This window comes from Pinus tabuliformis, chromosome 4_2 (assembly GCF_031772625.1).
Source record: "Pinus tabuliformis cultivar Carrire ecotype Pingquan chromosome 4_2, CPIR1, whole genome shotgun sequence".
Classification (NCBI taxonomy): domain Eukaryota; kingdom Viridiplantae; phylum Streptophyta; class Pinopsida; order Pinales; family Pinaceae; genus Pinus; species Pinus tabuliformis.
The window spans coordinates 302772423-302786626 of NC_142304.1; the positions used below are offsets into that span (position 1 = coordinate 302772423).

The 14204-nt window shown below is 41.1% G+C and overlaps 1 protein-coding gene across 1 annotated transcript in view; it reads left to right on the forward strand.

The window, feature by feature from the left end:
• LOC149169188 (SMAD/FHA domain-containing protein) overlaps positions 1 to 14204 on the forward strand; it is a 432141-nt gene that overhangs the window by 118740 nt on the left and 299197 nt on the right.

The window sequence follows — 14204 nt, forward strand, 5'->3', positions numbered from 1 at the left end:
AAATCTATATGATGTTGTAAGTTAATGTTACTTGTCTTTTCACAGTTAATAAAATGGTCTCTGTTGTTGTACTTAGAACTTAGTCCATCACAAGTCTAGGGTCTGTCATTAGTTTTTTTTATTGTATATATCTTTAGGTCAGTTTTGGATATAGTCTTGGATAGAGTTCAAGCCTATATCAAGAGTGGGAGTCTTTGTCTATTGTTGCAGCAAGTCAACAACAAAAGTGACAAGCACACTTGAGGTACGCATTGTAATTTTATTTTGTATTTATTCATTATTATGCACTTACATGTGTTTTATAGGCAGAGGTAAGTTGAAGGGTATTTTGTTTTGTTTTGGGATTGGTTTTGCGGGGCAAATTTTGCATGCAGGTAGAAGAAGATTCAAGTACAACTTCAAGCAAGAATTCAAGAGCAGAAGTATCAAATCAAAGGAAGCATTGTAGCGGGACATCATTTGAAGACATGACAACCATCCGTATATTGTGAAAAATTTTCAAGGCCAAGAGTCATCATTGTAAAGTTGTAAAAGAGTCATTTGTGAAAGTGTCATCATTGGAAGAGTCATTATTGTAAAAGAGTCAATCTGCCTAGAGTCGAAAAGGCATTATTAGGAGGTATATGAGTCTCTGTTGGGATGATGTCATGGTTGGGTTGCAGGTCATAGAGTGATTGGGTATTTGGTCAAGTACACAAAACTCATTATACATCTTATTGTATCTTGGATTGTTGTCCCTGGTTTGGGAATCCACAGTCTTGTCTTATTTCAGTGTTTATAGGGTGACAAGGAGGTGCTAGGTAGGTGTATGAAATCGCCTACAGGTTGGGGCCTGTGAACACTTCAGGGTGGTAGGGTGGTGCTAGGGCGAATTGTGGCTCGCTAGGGTGTTGGGGCATCCATTCAATTGATTACTGACAAAACCAGGGCGTTGGGGCATCCTTCCAGTGGGAGCTAGAAAAGAATGCTTTTCTAGAATTCGAGGAAGTTGTTGCTTTCATTTCAATTGGGGCTGAAGATTAAAGAATTTATTAGAAAACCGTTAGGTGGTTTTTGACCCGGAGGGCGTTTTCCACCTAAAATTCTTGTGCCTACTGTCTTCTTTTATTTACTGCTATTCCTGCATAAACATTAAAAATAATTGAAGATTAACTAATGCTCTGAAAATATTTAAAAGTGCTAATTGCTAAGAAATACTGATTCACCCCCCCTCTCATTATTTCCAACAATTCAAGGCCTGAAAATAAAAAAAGGGGAAAGGGTGGAATAACAACAGTGATGACTCCGATGTTGAATCCGAATTGGCGCAATTTGTATGAAGGCTAAAGAAAGGATCCAAGCTAAAAGGTAAGCACCCTCTTATTTGTTTTAGATGTGGAAGAATAGGTCATTATGCTACAAAATGTCCTCATAAGCATGACAGTGATGATGAGTTAGATTCAAAAGGAAGGATATACAAAAAGAAAAAGTTTACTAAGAAGAATTTCCTTTCTAAACAAGATGAATTTGATGAGGATGAATATGTGGTCATCAAAAAGAAATCATTCAAAGGAAGTAATGATGAATCATATGAATAAAATGACTATGCTGGAAACAAGGAAGTACTATTTATGGCATTCACTGAAGATGATGAGTCAAGACAGGAAAATGAAGAAGATACAAACGAATTACTGATTAGTGCCATTGAAGAAAATGAAAAGTTACGAAAGAAGGTCATCACACTTAAAACAGATAAAGAGGAAGCTAATAGAAGGGAGGACGTCATATATGAAAGACATAAAGACATGTAGCCGAAATAGTATGTCTCAAGAAAGAATTAGAATAAATCAGTAGAAGTTGGCAAAGTTCTCAAACACTTGATCACATTCTCAACACTCAGAAATCTCAAAGTGACAAGTCCGGGATCGTTTTTTCATCAAGTGCTAAGGATAATACAAGAAGCTATGTCGACGTACTTTGCAACAATCCAAAAAAAGAAAAATCATCTGATCAAAGGGCCGACTCAAATCCAAAGAATGAAGAAAGAGCAACTCCAAGAAAGAAGGTTTATTCAAATCATGTCTATTATAACAGGTACCAAAATATCTTTCTTGGGCATTGTTATTATTGTAAAAATTTTGGTCATCAAGATAAACATTGCATGGCTCGTAAGAATGAAGCACCAAGATTGAAGGGTTAGACAAACAAACTGTTGGAATTTCTAAGTCTGACATGTTAGAAACCCTTCATGCACTTTATTGATTTATTCCTACCTACTTGTTCTGTTAATAAACAAGTTATTTACCATGTAAATACTGGAAATAAATACAAGTACATGCTCAACACATTACAGATTATCAACCGAAGGAAACAAAACAAGCATACAAGTGACACCGTTGTTTTTGGACCAATGTCCTCGGAAAAACCCAATGCGGGAAAACCAGTGCAGCTATTTGAGGGTTTTATTATTATGCAGTTTTTGAATACAATCTGGTTGCCAAAACCGGCTCACCCAACAGAGAATAATCGCGACAGTAGTACCTCTCCTTCGGAGACAGATGCTCCGTCTGAAACCCCGGATAAACACTTCGTCAGCTTCTCAGCTCCAATCTGCCCCACAAAAAACCGCAGCGTCAGCCTCTAGGGACTGCGTCAGGCTCTAGGGATTGTGTCAGCCTCTTCTGCCCTCTACGTTAGCTTTCCCGAATCCCGGCAGTTCAGGCAGCTCCTGACAGTTCCGACTTCTTCCCTCTGCGTCAGCTTTCCTGATAGTTTCGATAGTTCCCAACAGTTTTGGCTGTTCCTTGTAGTTCCGGCTGTTCCCGATAGTTCCGACTTCTGTCCTCTGCGTCAGCTTTCTCGGCTGTTCCGGTAGTTCCCAACAGTTCTGGCTGTTCCTGACAGTTCCGGCTTCTGCCCTCTGCGTCAACTTTCTTGGCTGCTGCGTTGATCCTCCTGACACTATCTTGCCTCTCTGCTTCTGTATTCATTGCCCCTCAGCTGCAACTCTGATCACTCTCTCAACTTTCTCAACAAACCCAACCTAGAAAGTCGAAATCTTGATCTCTTGGTGTGTTCTCCAAGTGACCCTCAAGCCTCCTCTTATACTTTCTCGTTGACAGGACAACGACCAAGATTAAGTCCCTAATCAACGACGAAGTTTAGATCTAGCTTGATCCATGACTTTTGGACCATTCTAACACAATTTTATATTAATTCGCATTAATATTTTAATTACCTTAAGTTTAGACTTAGGGACTCCATTAAAAATATTATTATTTTAATATCTCCCAAACTGTTTAGAATCTGCCCAAACCCCTTCTGGGTATTGGAGATCTCATGTGCCTTAGCCTCTCCACCAAATTTCGTGGCTATAGCACATCCGATGCTACCCCAAATCAACACTCCCTCTTAGCGAGGACTATGCTCTGACAATACTCCTCACTGAGTATTACTCTGATCAGCGGGTATTGGTCCCTGATGCTAGGCTTGCTGCCCATCATTTGTACTGTTGCAGCTCGTACTGTCGCCCATGGCTTTGCCACTGCCACTGCTGCATCTGTATAACAACTCCCTTTGCATCCGTGCTGTTGCCCATGGCTCTGCAACTGCCACTGTTGCGTTTGCACTGCATCCCCTTTCATCATGCTACATCGTGCTGCCCATAGCACCACCACTGCTAACTGCTGCACTGCAACTATGTTACTGAGAAGTAAGTAACTGATCTCCCAACTCTGACATCTCTGTCAGGCTAGAGACACTCTCGATGTTGAAGCTCCCTCTGTTGCTGACAAGTGCTCCCTCTTTGACCTCTGCGCTGCTGCAACAATTACCTACATCTCGCACCATTGCATACCTCTCTATGCCATCCTGCATTGGCGCAACACTCCCGTGCCTCTCGCACTGTTGCAGCCTGCTAGCCTCGCGCTGTCCTAGGAATCCTGCACTGTAGCTCTTTCTGCCGCTCCATCCTCATCTGTCTCTACTGACATCCGCTAGTCCTGCTACTCCTCTTCGGGGCTCTCGTAGCCAGGTCTAGTCCAAGAGGCTGGGTACCTTGAGGATCTTGCCCCTCATCGCCTGTAGTTCGCCTGACTACAACTCGATGTCTCCCCACTTCTTCTCAAGTGGCACATGAGTACTCATGGCATAATCGTCATCCCTCAAGGTGAAGGCCTTGATACAATGTTTATCTAGAATGGACAGGATCCTGGCCTTCTAGACCACAAAGTTGGATGCTCCGTCCAACCTATCCTGATCCCTCATCCCTACTCTTCTTTGTCGTCTCCTTCGAGTCTCTTATTTCTCACCTAGAAGTTCTCGGTTCGACTCCTGCTGAGTCTCTCTACTTCCCATCTGGAAATTCTTGGTTCGACTCCTCCGAGTCTCTCTACTTCCGTGTGGAAGTTCTCTTCTGGACTCCTTCTGAGTCCCGTTTTCCGTCCTGAAAATCCTTCTAGCAACCGTCAAGCTGCCCTTCTTGGATCGTCTGTGCAACTGCACCACTAATCTGGATTCCTTGGCTAGAAATCCGCCTCGGTAGCAACTCCCTCCCCTTGGTCTTGCCCTGTTAGGTACTGTTCTGACTACAATACCCCACCAGCTTCACTCTGCAACATACCCACAACCTCCTAAGCCCCAACAAATTGAAGGTTGGAGCTTCTAGGCTCTGCACAATCTCGGCTCCAGCAAAATTTGCAATTCCTGGCCACGGGCGTCAATCCTTCCTGACTGAGAAAGATGACCGGGCATTGCGTTGGTTGAGTATGCTCCCCTCTGCCACTGCGCTGATCCTCTTCTCAGCTCAAACTTGATGACGCAGGCATTGTGTCATCCATTCCTTGCTGCTTCTCTGCTAAGAACAACTTCTGTCACTCAGGACAACTGTTTTCTGTTGCTGCTTTGCTCGGCTGATGTCCTCAGTTCTCCAGTGATCTGCAACCATCCTCTGATACCATTGTTGGAATTTCTAATTCTGACACGTTAGAAACCTTTCATGCACTTTACTGATTTATTCCTACCTACTCGTTCTGTTAATTAACAAGTTATTTACCATGTAAATACTGGAAATAAATACAAGTACATGCTCAACACATTACATATTATCAACTGAAGGAAACAAAACAAGCACACAAGTGACACCGTTGTTTTTGGACCAATGTCCCTGGAAAAACCCATTACAGGAAAACTGATGCAGCTATCTGAGGGTTTTATTATTATGCAGTTTTTGAATACAATCTGGGTGCCAAAACCGGCTCACCCAACAGAGAATAATCTCGGCAGTAGTACCTCTCCTTCGGAGATAGATGCTCTGGCTGAAACCTCGGATAAACACTCTGGCAACTCCTCAACTCTAATTTGCCCCACGAAAAACCCCAACGTTAGCCTCTAGGGACTGCGTCAGCCTCTTTTGCCCTCTGCGTCAGCTTTCCTTGCAGTTCATGCAGTTCCCGGCAGTTCCGGCTTCTGCCCTCTGCGTTAGCTTTCCTAAAGTTCCGGTAGTTCTCGACAGTCGGGCAATTCCGGCTTCTGCCCTCTGCGTCAGCTTTCCTGGCAGTTTCGGTTTCTGCCCTTTGTGTCAGCTTTCCCGGCAGTTCTGGCTTCTGCCCTCTGTGTCAACTTTCCTGGCTGTTCTGGTTGTTCCCGACAGTTCTGGCTTCTGCCCTTTGCGTCAACTGCTTCTGTATTCACTGCCCCTCAGCTGCAACTCTGATCACTCTCTCAACTTTCTCAGCAAACCGAGCCCCAGAAAGTTGAAATCTTGATCTCTTGGTGTGTTCTCCAAGTGACCCTCAAGCCTCCTCTTATACTTTTCTCGTTGACAGATCAACGGTCGAGATTAAGTCCCTAATCAACGACTAAGATTAGATCTGGCTTGATCCATGACTTTTGGACCATTATAACACAGTTTTATATTAATTCACATTAATATTTTAATTTCCCTAAGTTTAGACTTAGGGACTCCATTAAAAATATTAATTATTCTAATATCTCCCAAACTGTTTAGAATCTACCCAAACCCTTTTAGGGTATTGGAGATCTCATGTGCCTTAGCCTCTCCACCAAATTTCGTGGCTAGAGCACATCCGATGATACCTTAAATCAACACAAACCATGTAGTCTCAAAGGGCAAGGACAAATCAAGACGTTCAACTCGTTTGATCCTTTGGTCAAATTTGATCCAATTTTCTCATTATGTAATGATAATGGACATAGCGAACAAAATTGCCCCCTCAAAAATAGAGAAGCAAAAGATGAAAATCCCAATACGGATAAATGTGTTCTAGCATTATGTGCTCACGGTGAGGAAAATCTGTTGGCATTTTGGCTCAGGTATGGCGCTATGATACAGGTGTTGTCCTTGATGGCAACTCTCTTTGATGACAGATCTCCGTTCAGTCTACAGAATGAAGAGAAATCTCATATACGCAGGTTAATTAAGTCCAAGTTGCGTATACACGCTGGTGATATGCATACTAAGTCGCGTATACGCAGGAGAGCTATATAATAAGGCGCGTATACACGCAGATGCATGAACAGAAAAGTGCGTATATGTCGGGAAGTTTCCTTTTCGTCCATGGTAGTTAGTCCTCGGTACTTGTGCCCATGTCTTTGGACCAAAGTACCTCGACAGTCGTGTAGATCTCTAGTTTCGCAGTTGATGGTTTTGGATTTCTATGGTTTTGGCTCTTGGTATTGAGCAAGGCCTAAGGCTATATAAGGAGAAGAAGATCATTAGGCAAAATCATCTTTCGAAAAGGCTTGAATATCTGAAAAAGAAAGAGATCTGATATGCAGGTTCTGGGTTGCTTGATCTAAGCCAAGGAGAGATCACATCGGTTGATGGAAGACTAGATCTAAGGATAGATCGGGATCTAATGGTTTGAAATGCACTATCATGATATGGTTGATTATGCGTATTTCTAGATCTGCATACTGTCGCAATGTTATGTTCTGGGTCTAACTGATGTCTGGTACAGCTGCAAATTGAGAAAGTTTATTTTTAGATCTGTACGCAGGTTGGCTTCGGTAAAAGCGCGTGTATACGCGGGTTTTGCTCATTGAAGTAGCGTATATCTTTTGAAGCTTGATTTTGGGTTTACAGTTGGGTCTGACTGTTATTGCAGAGTTCTGTAGTCTGCTCTGTGTTCTGGTAACTGGTGATTGACAGGGTTCAGTGGTTCAGTGATTCAAAGTTTGGTTGTTTTATGCTTCAATGATCTGTTGTGAAAGGTGAATGAATTGTGGCCTTCAGATTGTAATGTTGTGCTTCAGGAATATCCAGTCTGAAAATGTATGAAAGGTGGTACCTGAAGGAAAGAAGATTGTAGGTCAGCACCTACGTACTAGTATCTTGGCTAGTACAAGAGCAAAGGGGGTTGGAGCTCCCTTCCAAGGAAGTTTGGAGAACGAGAGAAGGTTGTAGCCTTCTGCAGGTTGTAGCCTGCGTACTGGTATAAGGCTGCACCAGTACAAAAGATTGTAAACTGAAGTTTCATATTAAAGAAAGATAGAGACAACTTGCAGCAGGTGGTTTTCACCCACATTGGGTTTCCACCTTATATCTTGGTGTTCATGTGTGTGGCTTTTGATCTGTTCTGTTATACTGCACCTGTTTACTGTTAATGTGGTGAATAATGTCCTGATGAACTTAACTGAAGAATAAGCTAACTAAATTATGAGTTTTCTTCTTATACGCTGTTTTATTTAGTCACAGTAGCGTGTACACGCTGGTTCACTTAACTGAAGTAGCGTATATGTTTCTGAGCATTGAAAAAGTTTGATTGATCTGATAATACTGATTCACCCCCCCTCTCAGTATTATTTCCAACAAAATCTTTGGTTTGTGGATAGTGGGTGCTCCAGAAAAAAGGAAAGAAATGTACCTTTGGGAGTGGGTCGGCCAAAATTGCTGGAAAAGTAACCGTTACCCTTATTAATGGAAAAGGAAAGGCTCAAAATGCTTTGCTGGTAGATGGGCCCAAACACAATCTCTTGAGTGTTAGCCAAAACTATGATCAAGGACATAATGTTGTCTTCAACACTAAAAATTGTGAAATAAGGAACTCTTCCTCAGGAGAACTTGTGGCAAAAGGAGTTAGAACATCAGATAATGTCTACATTCTGAACAAAATTCAAGAAGACAAATGTTATCTAAGTCAAACAGATGAAAGCTGGTTGTGGTATAAGCGATTGGGGCATATAAGTTTTGATAAATTGATAAATATCAACAAAATCAATGCAGCAAGGGACATTCCAAAGATGTCCGAACCAGATCACGCTGTATGTGGCCCATGTCAACATGGCAAGCAAACTAGAACCACCCACAAGACTAAGGGGTTCTCCACATCAAAACCTCTAGAGATCATTCATGCAGATTTATGTGGACCAACCAGAACTCCAACATTCCAACTAGAGATCATTCATGCAGATTTATGTGGACCAACCAAAACTCCAACACTCCAAGGAGAAAGGTATTTTGCTTTATTTGTTGATGACTATACTAGAATGATGTGGGTATATTTCATAAAATATAAATTTGAAGCATTTGAATGTTTTAAGAATCTTAAAATTCTTGTAGAAAATGAAAAGGATTCCATAATTAAATGTCTTAGAACGGATAGAGGAGGATAATTGACATCAAAAGAATTTGATGAATTTTGTAAAGAACATGGAATCGAAAGAGAGCACTCTGCTGCTAGAACACCTAAGCAAAATGGGGTAGTTGAAAGGAGAAACCGAACTGTTCAAGAAATGACAAGAACTATGTTACTAGCAGCTGACTTGTAGCCAAAATATTGGAAGGAAGCAGTCGGAAAAAGTTTATACCTTGAATCGAACTCAACTAAGACCAAATAACGAGAAGACTCCTTATGAATTATGGAAAGGAAGACCTGCTTCAGTAAAATACTTCAGGATTTTTGGAAGCAAATGCTTCATAAAGATCAATGATGACCCACCAGGAAAATTAGATTCTTGGGTTGACGAAGGAATATTTCTTGGGTATTCTACCAGAATCAAAGCTTACAAGTGCTACAATAATCGATTACGGAAAATAGTGGAAAGTATTGATGTGAAGATTGATGAAGGGCTTCCAAAAAAGAAAATTGAAGATCATGAAGTTGACCCCTTTATTGAAGAAAGCAAAGAAGAACCTGAAAATGAAGAAAAATATCAAGAAAAACCAAAAGAAAAGGAACCATCTCAAACTCCTTCAAAACTAAAATTCCTCCAAAAACATTCACCCGGAAGAGCAGATTATTGGAAATGTAGACGAGGAATACAAACCCGAAGAAGGATGACAAGTACACCAAAGAGAAATGATGTTGCTCTCCTATCTATGGTAGAACCAAAAACTTTTACTCAAGCAAGGATCCTCATTGGGTGGAAGCCATGGAAGAAGAAATGTCTCAAATCGAGAAAAATGAGACATGGGAGCTGGTACCTCGTCCAAAGGATAAAAATATAATTGGAACTAAGTGAGTGTTCAAAAACAAAATGATTGAAGATGGACAAATCATCAGAAATAAGGCAAGACTTTTATGTAAAGGTTATTCACAAATATTGAGGGAATCGATTTTGAAGAAACCTTTGCATCGGTAACTCGTATGGAAGCTATAAGGATGTTCTTGGCATTTGCATGCTCAAAAGGATTCAAAGCCTATCAAATGGACGTAAAATCAACATTTCTGAATGGGGAACTCAAGGAAGAAGTCTACATGGAGCAACCAGAAGGTTTTGATCTTGCAGAAGGAAAAGACTTTGTATGTAAGTTGAAAAAGGCATTATACAGTTTGAAACAAGCTCCTAGAGCGTGGTATGCAAGATTGGATCACTATCTACAACAACAAAACTTCAAAAAGAGGGTGGCAGGAAGTAATATCTACATGAAGATGGATGAGGATAAATTACTAATCACCCTTGTATATGTTGATGATCTGATTTTTGCTAGCAATAATGATGAAATGAGCCATGAGTTTGCTCAAAATATGTCAAAAGAATTCGAAATGTCAATGATTGGTGAGCTATCCTATTTCCTTGGACTACTAGTATCGCAAACCACAGTAGGTATGTTTTTCTCTCAAACAAAATATCTCAAAGACATGCTTAAAAGATATGGAATGGAAGAATGTGCACCTATGAGCACACCGATGACCACAAACTGCACATTAAGCAAAGATGATGAATACCCCCCGGTGGATGCAACTCTTTATAGGTCAATAATTGGAGCTCTGTTATACTTAACTGCTACAAGGCCCGACATTATGCAAGCAGTGGGAATGGTGGGAAGATTTCAATAAGCTTCTAAGCAATCCCACATGTTGGATGTGAAAGGAATTCTCACATACTTGAAAGGAACTCTTGACTTTGGTCTTTGGTATCCCAAAAACACAAATGCTACAGTCACAACTTATACCAATGCTAATTGGGCTGGAAGCATGGATGATTGTAAAAGCACTAGTGGAAATGCATTTTTCATAGGAGATTTCCTGGTAGCTTGGCTCAACAAAAAAAATCATCTATATCTCTCTCTATAGTTGAAGCCGAATATATAGCCGCAATTGACTGTTGTACACAAATACTATGGATGAAGGAAGCTTTGAAGGATGTCAACATAGAAACTAAACAACCAATCACCATCTATTGTGATAACACAAGTGCTATCAGTCTCAGTAAAAATCCAGTGATGCACTCAAAAACCAAACATATACCAATCAAGTATCATTTTCTCCGTGAATAGGTGGTTGAACAAAACATCAAGTTGGAATATATCAATACCAAGGAACAGATTGCAGATATTTTCACCAAAGCTCTTCCTCAAGAAGCATTTGAACATCTCTGTCAAAAAATGGGGGTTATTGCTCTAGCATCACACTAAACCGATTCTTAAAATGCTGCATGACAGGGGGGCAGTTTGACAGGAGGAGCAGTTCGATAGGGGGAGTCCTTGTGCACTCCTTTGCCATTGATGTCAAAGGGGGAGAGAAGAAGAATATTGCCATCAAGGACAAAGGGGAGATTGTTGATCTAGATTGTCATTGATATCAATATGGCAATATTCTGGATACTAAATAATGATCTGAAGCCAAGCAGAGGAGATCCGTGAAGCAACAGGAGGAAGAAGCCAAAGAGTAAGAGGAAGAGTTCATCGGAAGCCATCAAAGAAGAGCTATCGGAGTAGAGAAGAGCTATTGGAAGAAGAGCTAACGGAGCAGTGCATCGGAAGTCATAAGAGTGAAGAGAAACCACAGGAGCAATGAGCTAAGACAAAGCAGATCTATCGCATATGCCAAGAGTAAGAGCAATATCAGAGGAAGGAATAAACCGTGGAAACCTTTAAAAAAGTTCACAGCGCATAACACAAACCGGAGGAGTTAACATATCATATCGGCGGGTTCTATTATATGCCACCACGTAAAACCCTGATTGCGATATTACTGCGGACCCAATGACACCACTATAATATGACTCAATATGACATCGCATCTGTCGCATAATCACAAACCATAGAGTTCATTATGTATCACTGCCCAAAATCTTCGATTGCGATATAAAGCGTGAACCCAGTCGTTCCATTATAACATGCCCTAAAGAAATATCGCATCCTCGCATATCGCAATTCTTAAAGGGATGTCACGATAGAACCCCTGATTACGATACGTATTGCGGACCCGATCGCTCCATTATGATACGTCCTAAAGAAATATTGCATCTGTCACATCAGAAGTTTCATATTGCAAGTATTAAAGGGTTCTCACGATAAAACCTCTGATTGCGATATTATTGCGGACCCGACTACACCATTACAACATGACTTAATATAATATCGCATCCGCAATATCACGGGTTTCAAAGGGATGATGCGTAAAACCTCCAATTGCGATAAGGTTGTGGACTTGACGATTTATCAAAATGTGTTTAATATAATATCGCATCCGCTTCGTCGGAAGTAGGGGATTGACAATGTTATGTGTAGACCTCTGAAGTTGCGATTGCGGGATTTTCATGAAGTTGCGTCTGTGAGATTTAAGCTGTGACGTGGCATGTGGGACCGCCATACATCTATTATAATGTGGATATAACCCCTCCTTTATGATTTCCGGAAATAAACAAGTCTCCGATGTATTTTGTAATGTGCGACCTCATACAACAAGTTGGCCTCCCTCCAATAAACATGTCTTTTGGGTATTGGTGAAACTCGTATAAAAACGAGTTAAAACGCTTCACTTCTATGCATCGATCTCGGGCATCAAAACGGAGAACAAGAAATGTTCACAACTACTTGAAGAAACAAAGGAAGCTGAAGGTGCAGCAGAAGCCGAAGGTCGAGCGAAGAAGGAAGCTAAAGACAGAGTGGGAGGACAATCTTTTGACCTGATTCATCTTGGAAGGCTCGGACCCCAAGTGAAGCCATAGCGCAGACAATGACCTGTTGCAAAGACTACAAGGACAAGGTTTGGTAAAGAAGTCCTTGAAAGCAGTATAATGTAATCAAACATTTCTTGATAGAGTAAATATATTGGGTCAGAGCCCTTGGGGTTGGTGCCTTGGTAAGATAGGGTCGAAGCCTTAGAGGTTGGAGCCTCATCAAAGTCCAAGTTGGTGCTTGGCAAAATTCATCAGATATTGTACTCAATATTTTTCTATATTTTAATAAATTCATTTTTTCGATTAAGATTGGAAAGAATCTAAACTGGTAATAATAACAATGGAAAAGAAATATTGATTCACCCCCCTCTCAGTATTTTCAACAATATTTTAATGACAAACTTGAGCGATTGAATCTCTTATAAGACAATCTGAGAACAAACTTGTTATTTGTTGTACTAGATTAAAAACACCCTGCAAAACACGTGATTCCTGTCGCTGCTTCCTTGCGGCCTGCCTAGCCCAATTTCCTTTCCCACAAGTCTTCTATTTCCTAGCACAGAGGGCCTCTTATTCTTTAGGACTCGGCTCCTAAATCCTAGCGCAATTCTGCCACAAAGAAGCCTCCTCAATACTACACACTAGCTCCTCTAAGGTACACACTCACAAACAAAGATGATCTCACACAAACTTGTGCTCTCTCTCACAATCTCGTGAGCTGTGTCTTGTCACAATCCTTCATGCACAAAACAACAATGAATTCCTTGTGCCTTCGTCCTTGCTTTATAGATTTGATCCATGCTAATTTTGGGCCTTGTTCAAATTTAGAACTTGAGTCTCTAATTGGCAAGTTAACTGAGTTGAACTGTTTCTCTCTCCAATCATAACTGGAGTCACAACTCGTCCTTACTTCAATCAATGACTGAAGTTCCCAACTCGTCCTTTTCTAAACTCGAACTACCACTCGAATTGTAGCTAATCTGAAGAAGGGTCCATGTAACTGATCCTTCAACACTACGCATGAACTTGTGAATATTATTCCCACAAACTGGAAATAAACTCACCATCTCCATGAACTCGCTCCATGGTCAAAGAAGGACAACTTGTGGTCTTTCGGGCTAAGGCACACACCAGAGATTACCTTCGCTCACTACGCTTTTCAACGATTATTGGTCTTCATTTATTGCATAAGCCCACAAAATTAAAACAAAATGAAAATATAAATTTGATTATATGTTGGCTCCAAATAAAGGAGGAAAAAAGTAAAAAAATTGAATTTCAATTTTTGCCTCCAAAAGTCAAGTCGGCCATTTAAAAGGTTGTCATGTCCCTTCTCAAATGAATTAGTCACGGGGTGCAGCAACACAATTTTGGCATCAATTTTGGCTTAGGAGGAGGACCCCACACGCAAAACTTAGGAACTATAGGCAATTCGATTTATTTCTGGCAGCTAGTGGAATGTGGGGGCCACCACATGCATAATTCGAACTTGGCCAAGGAATGCGTTGGAGGGAATTCGAACTAGTGGAAGGAGGGGCCCACAAGAGGCTAAGGGGGTCCAAAGTGATAAAAGAGGATGGAGCTCTCATTTTGCAGCATTCTGATTATTTCACAAACAAACTTACTCTTGTACGCTCTGCTGCTTAGCGAGTCTACCGACTGTTTAGCCATGAGTCTTCCGCAGGGAAGATTCAACCTCTACTTCGAGGGACTATTCGTGTTCGCCTTAGGGAGGCTATTCCATAGAGGTTACAGGGGTTTCAGCATCGATTCACAGTTCATCCAACCACGCAGAGGAACGGATTGCGTACTTTCTTAGCAGCCAAAAATACGTAGAGGAGGATTGAGACAGCCAG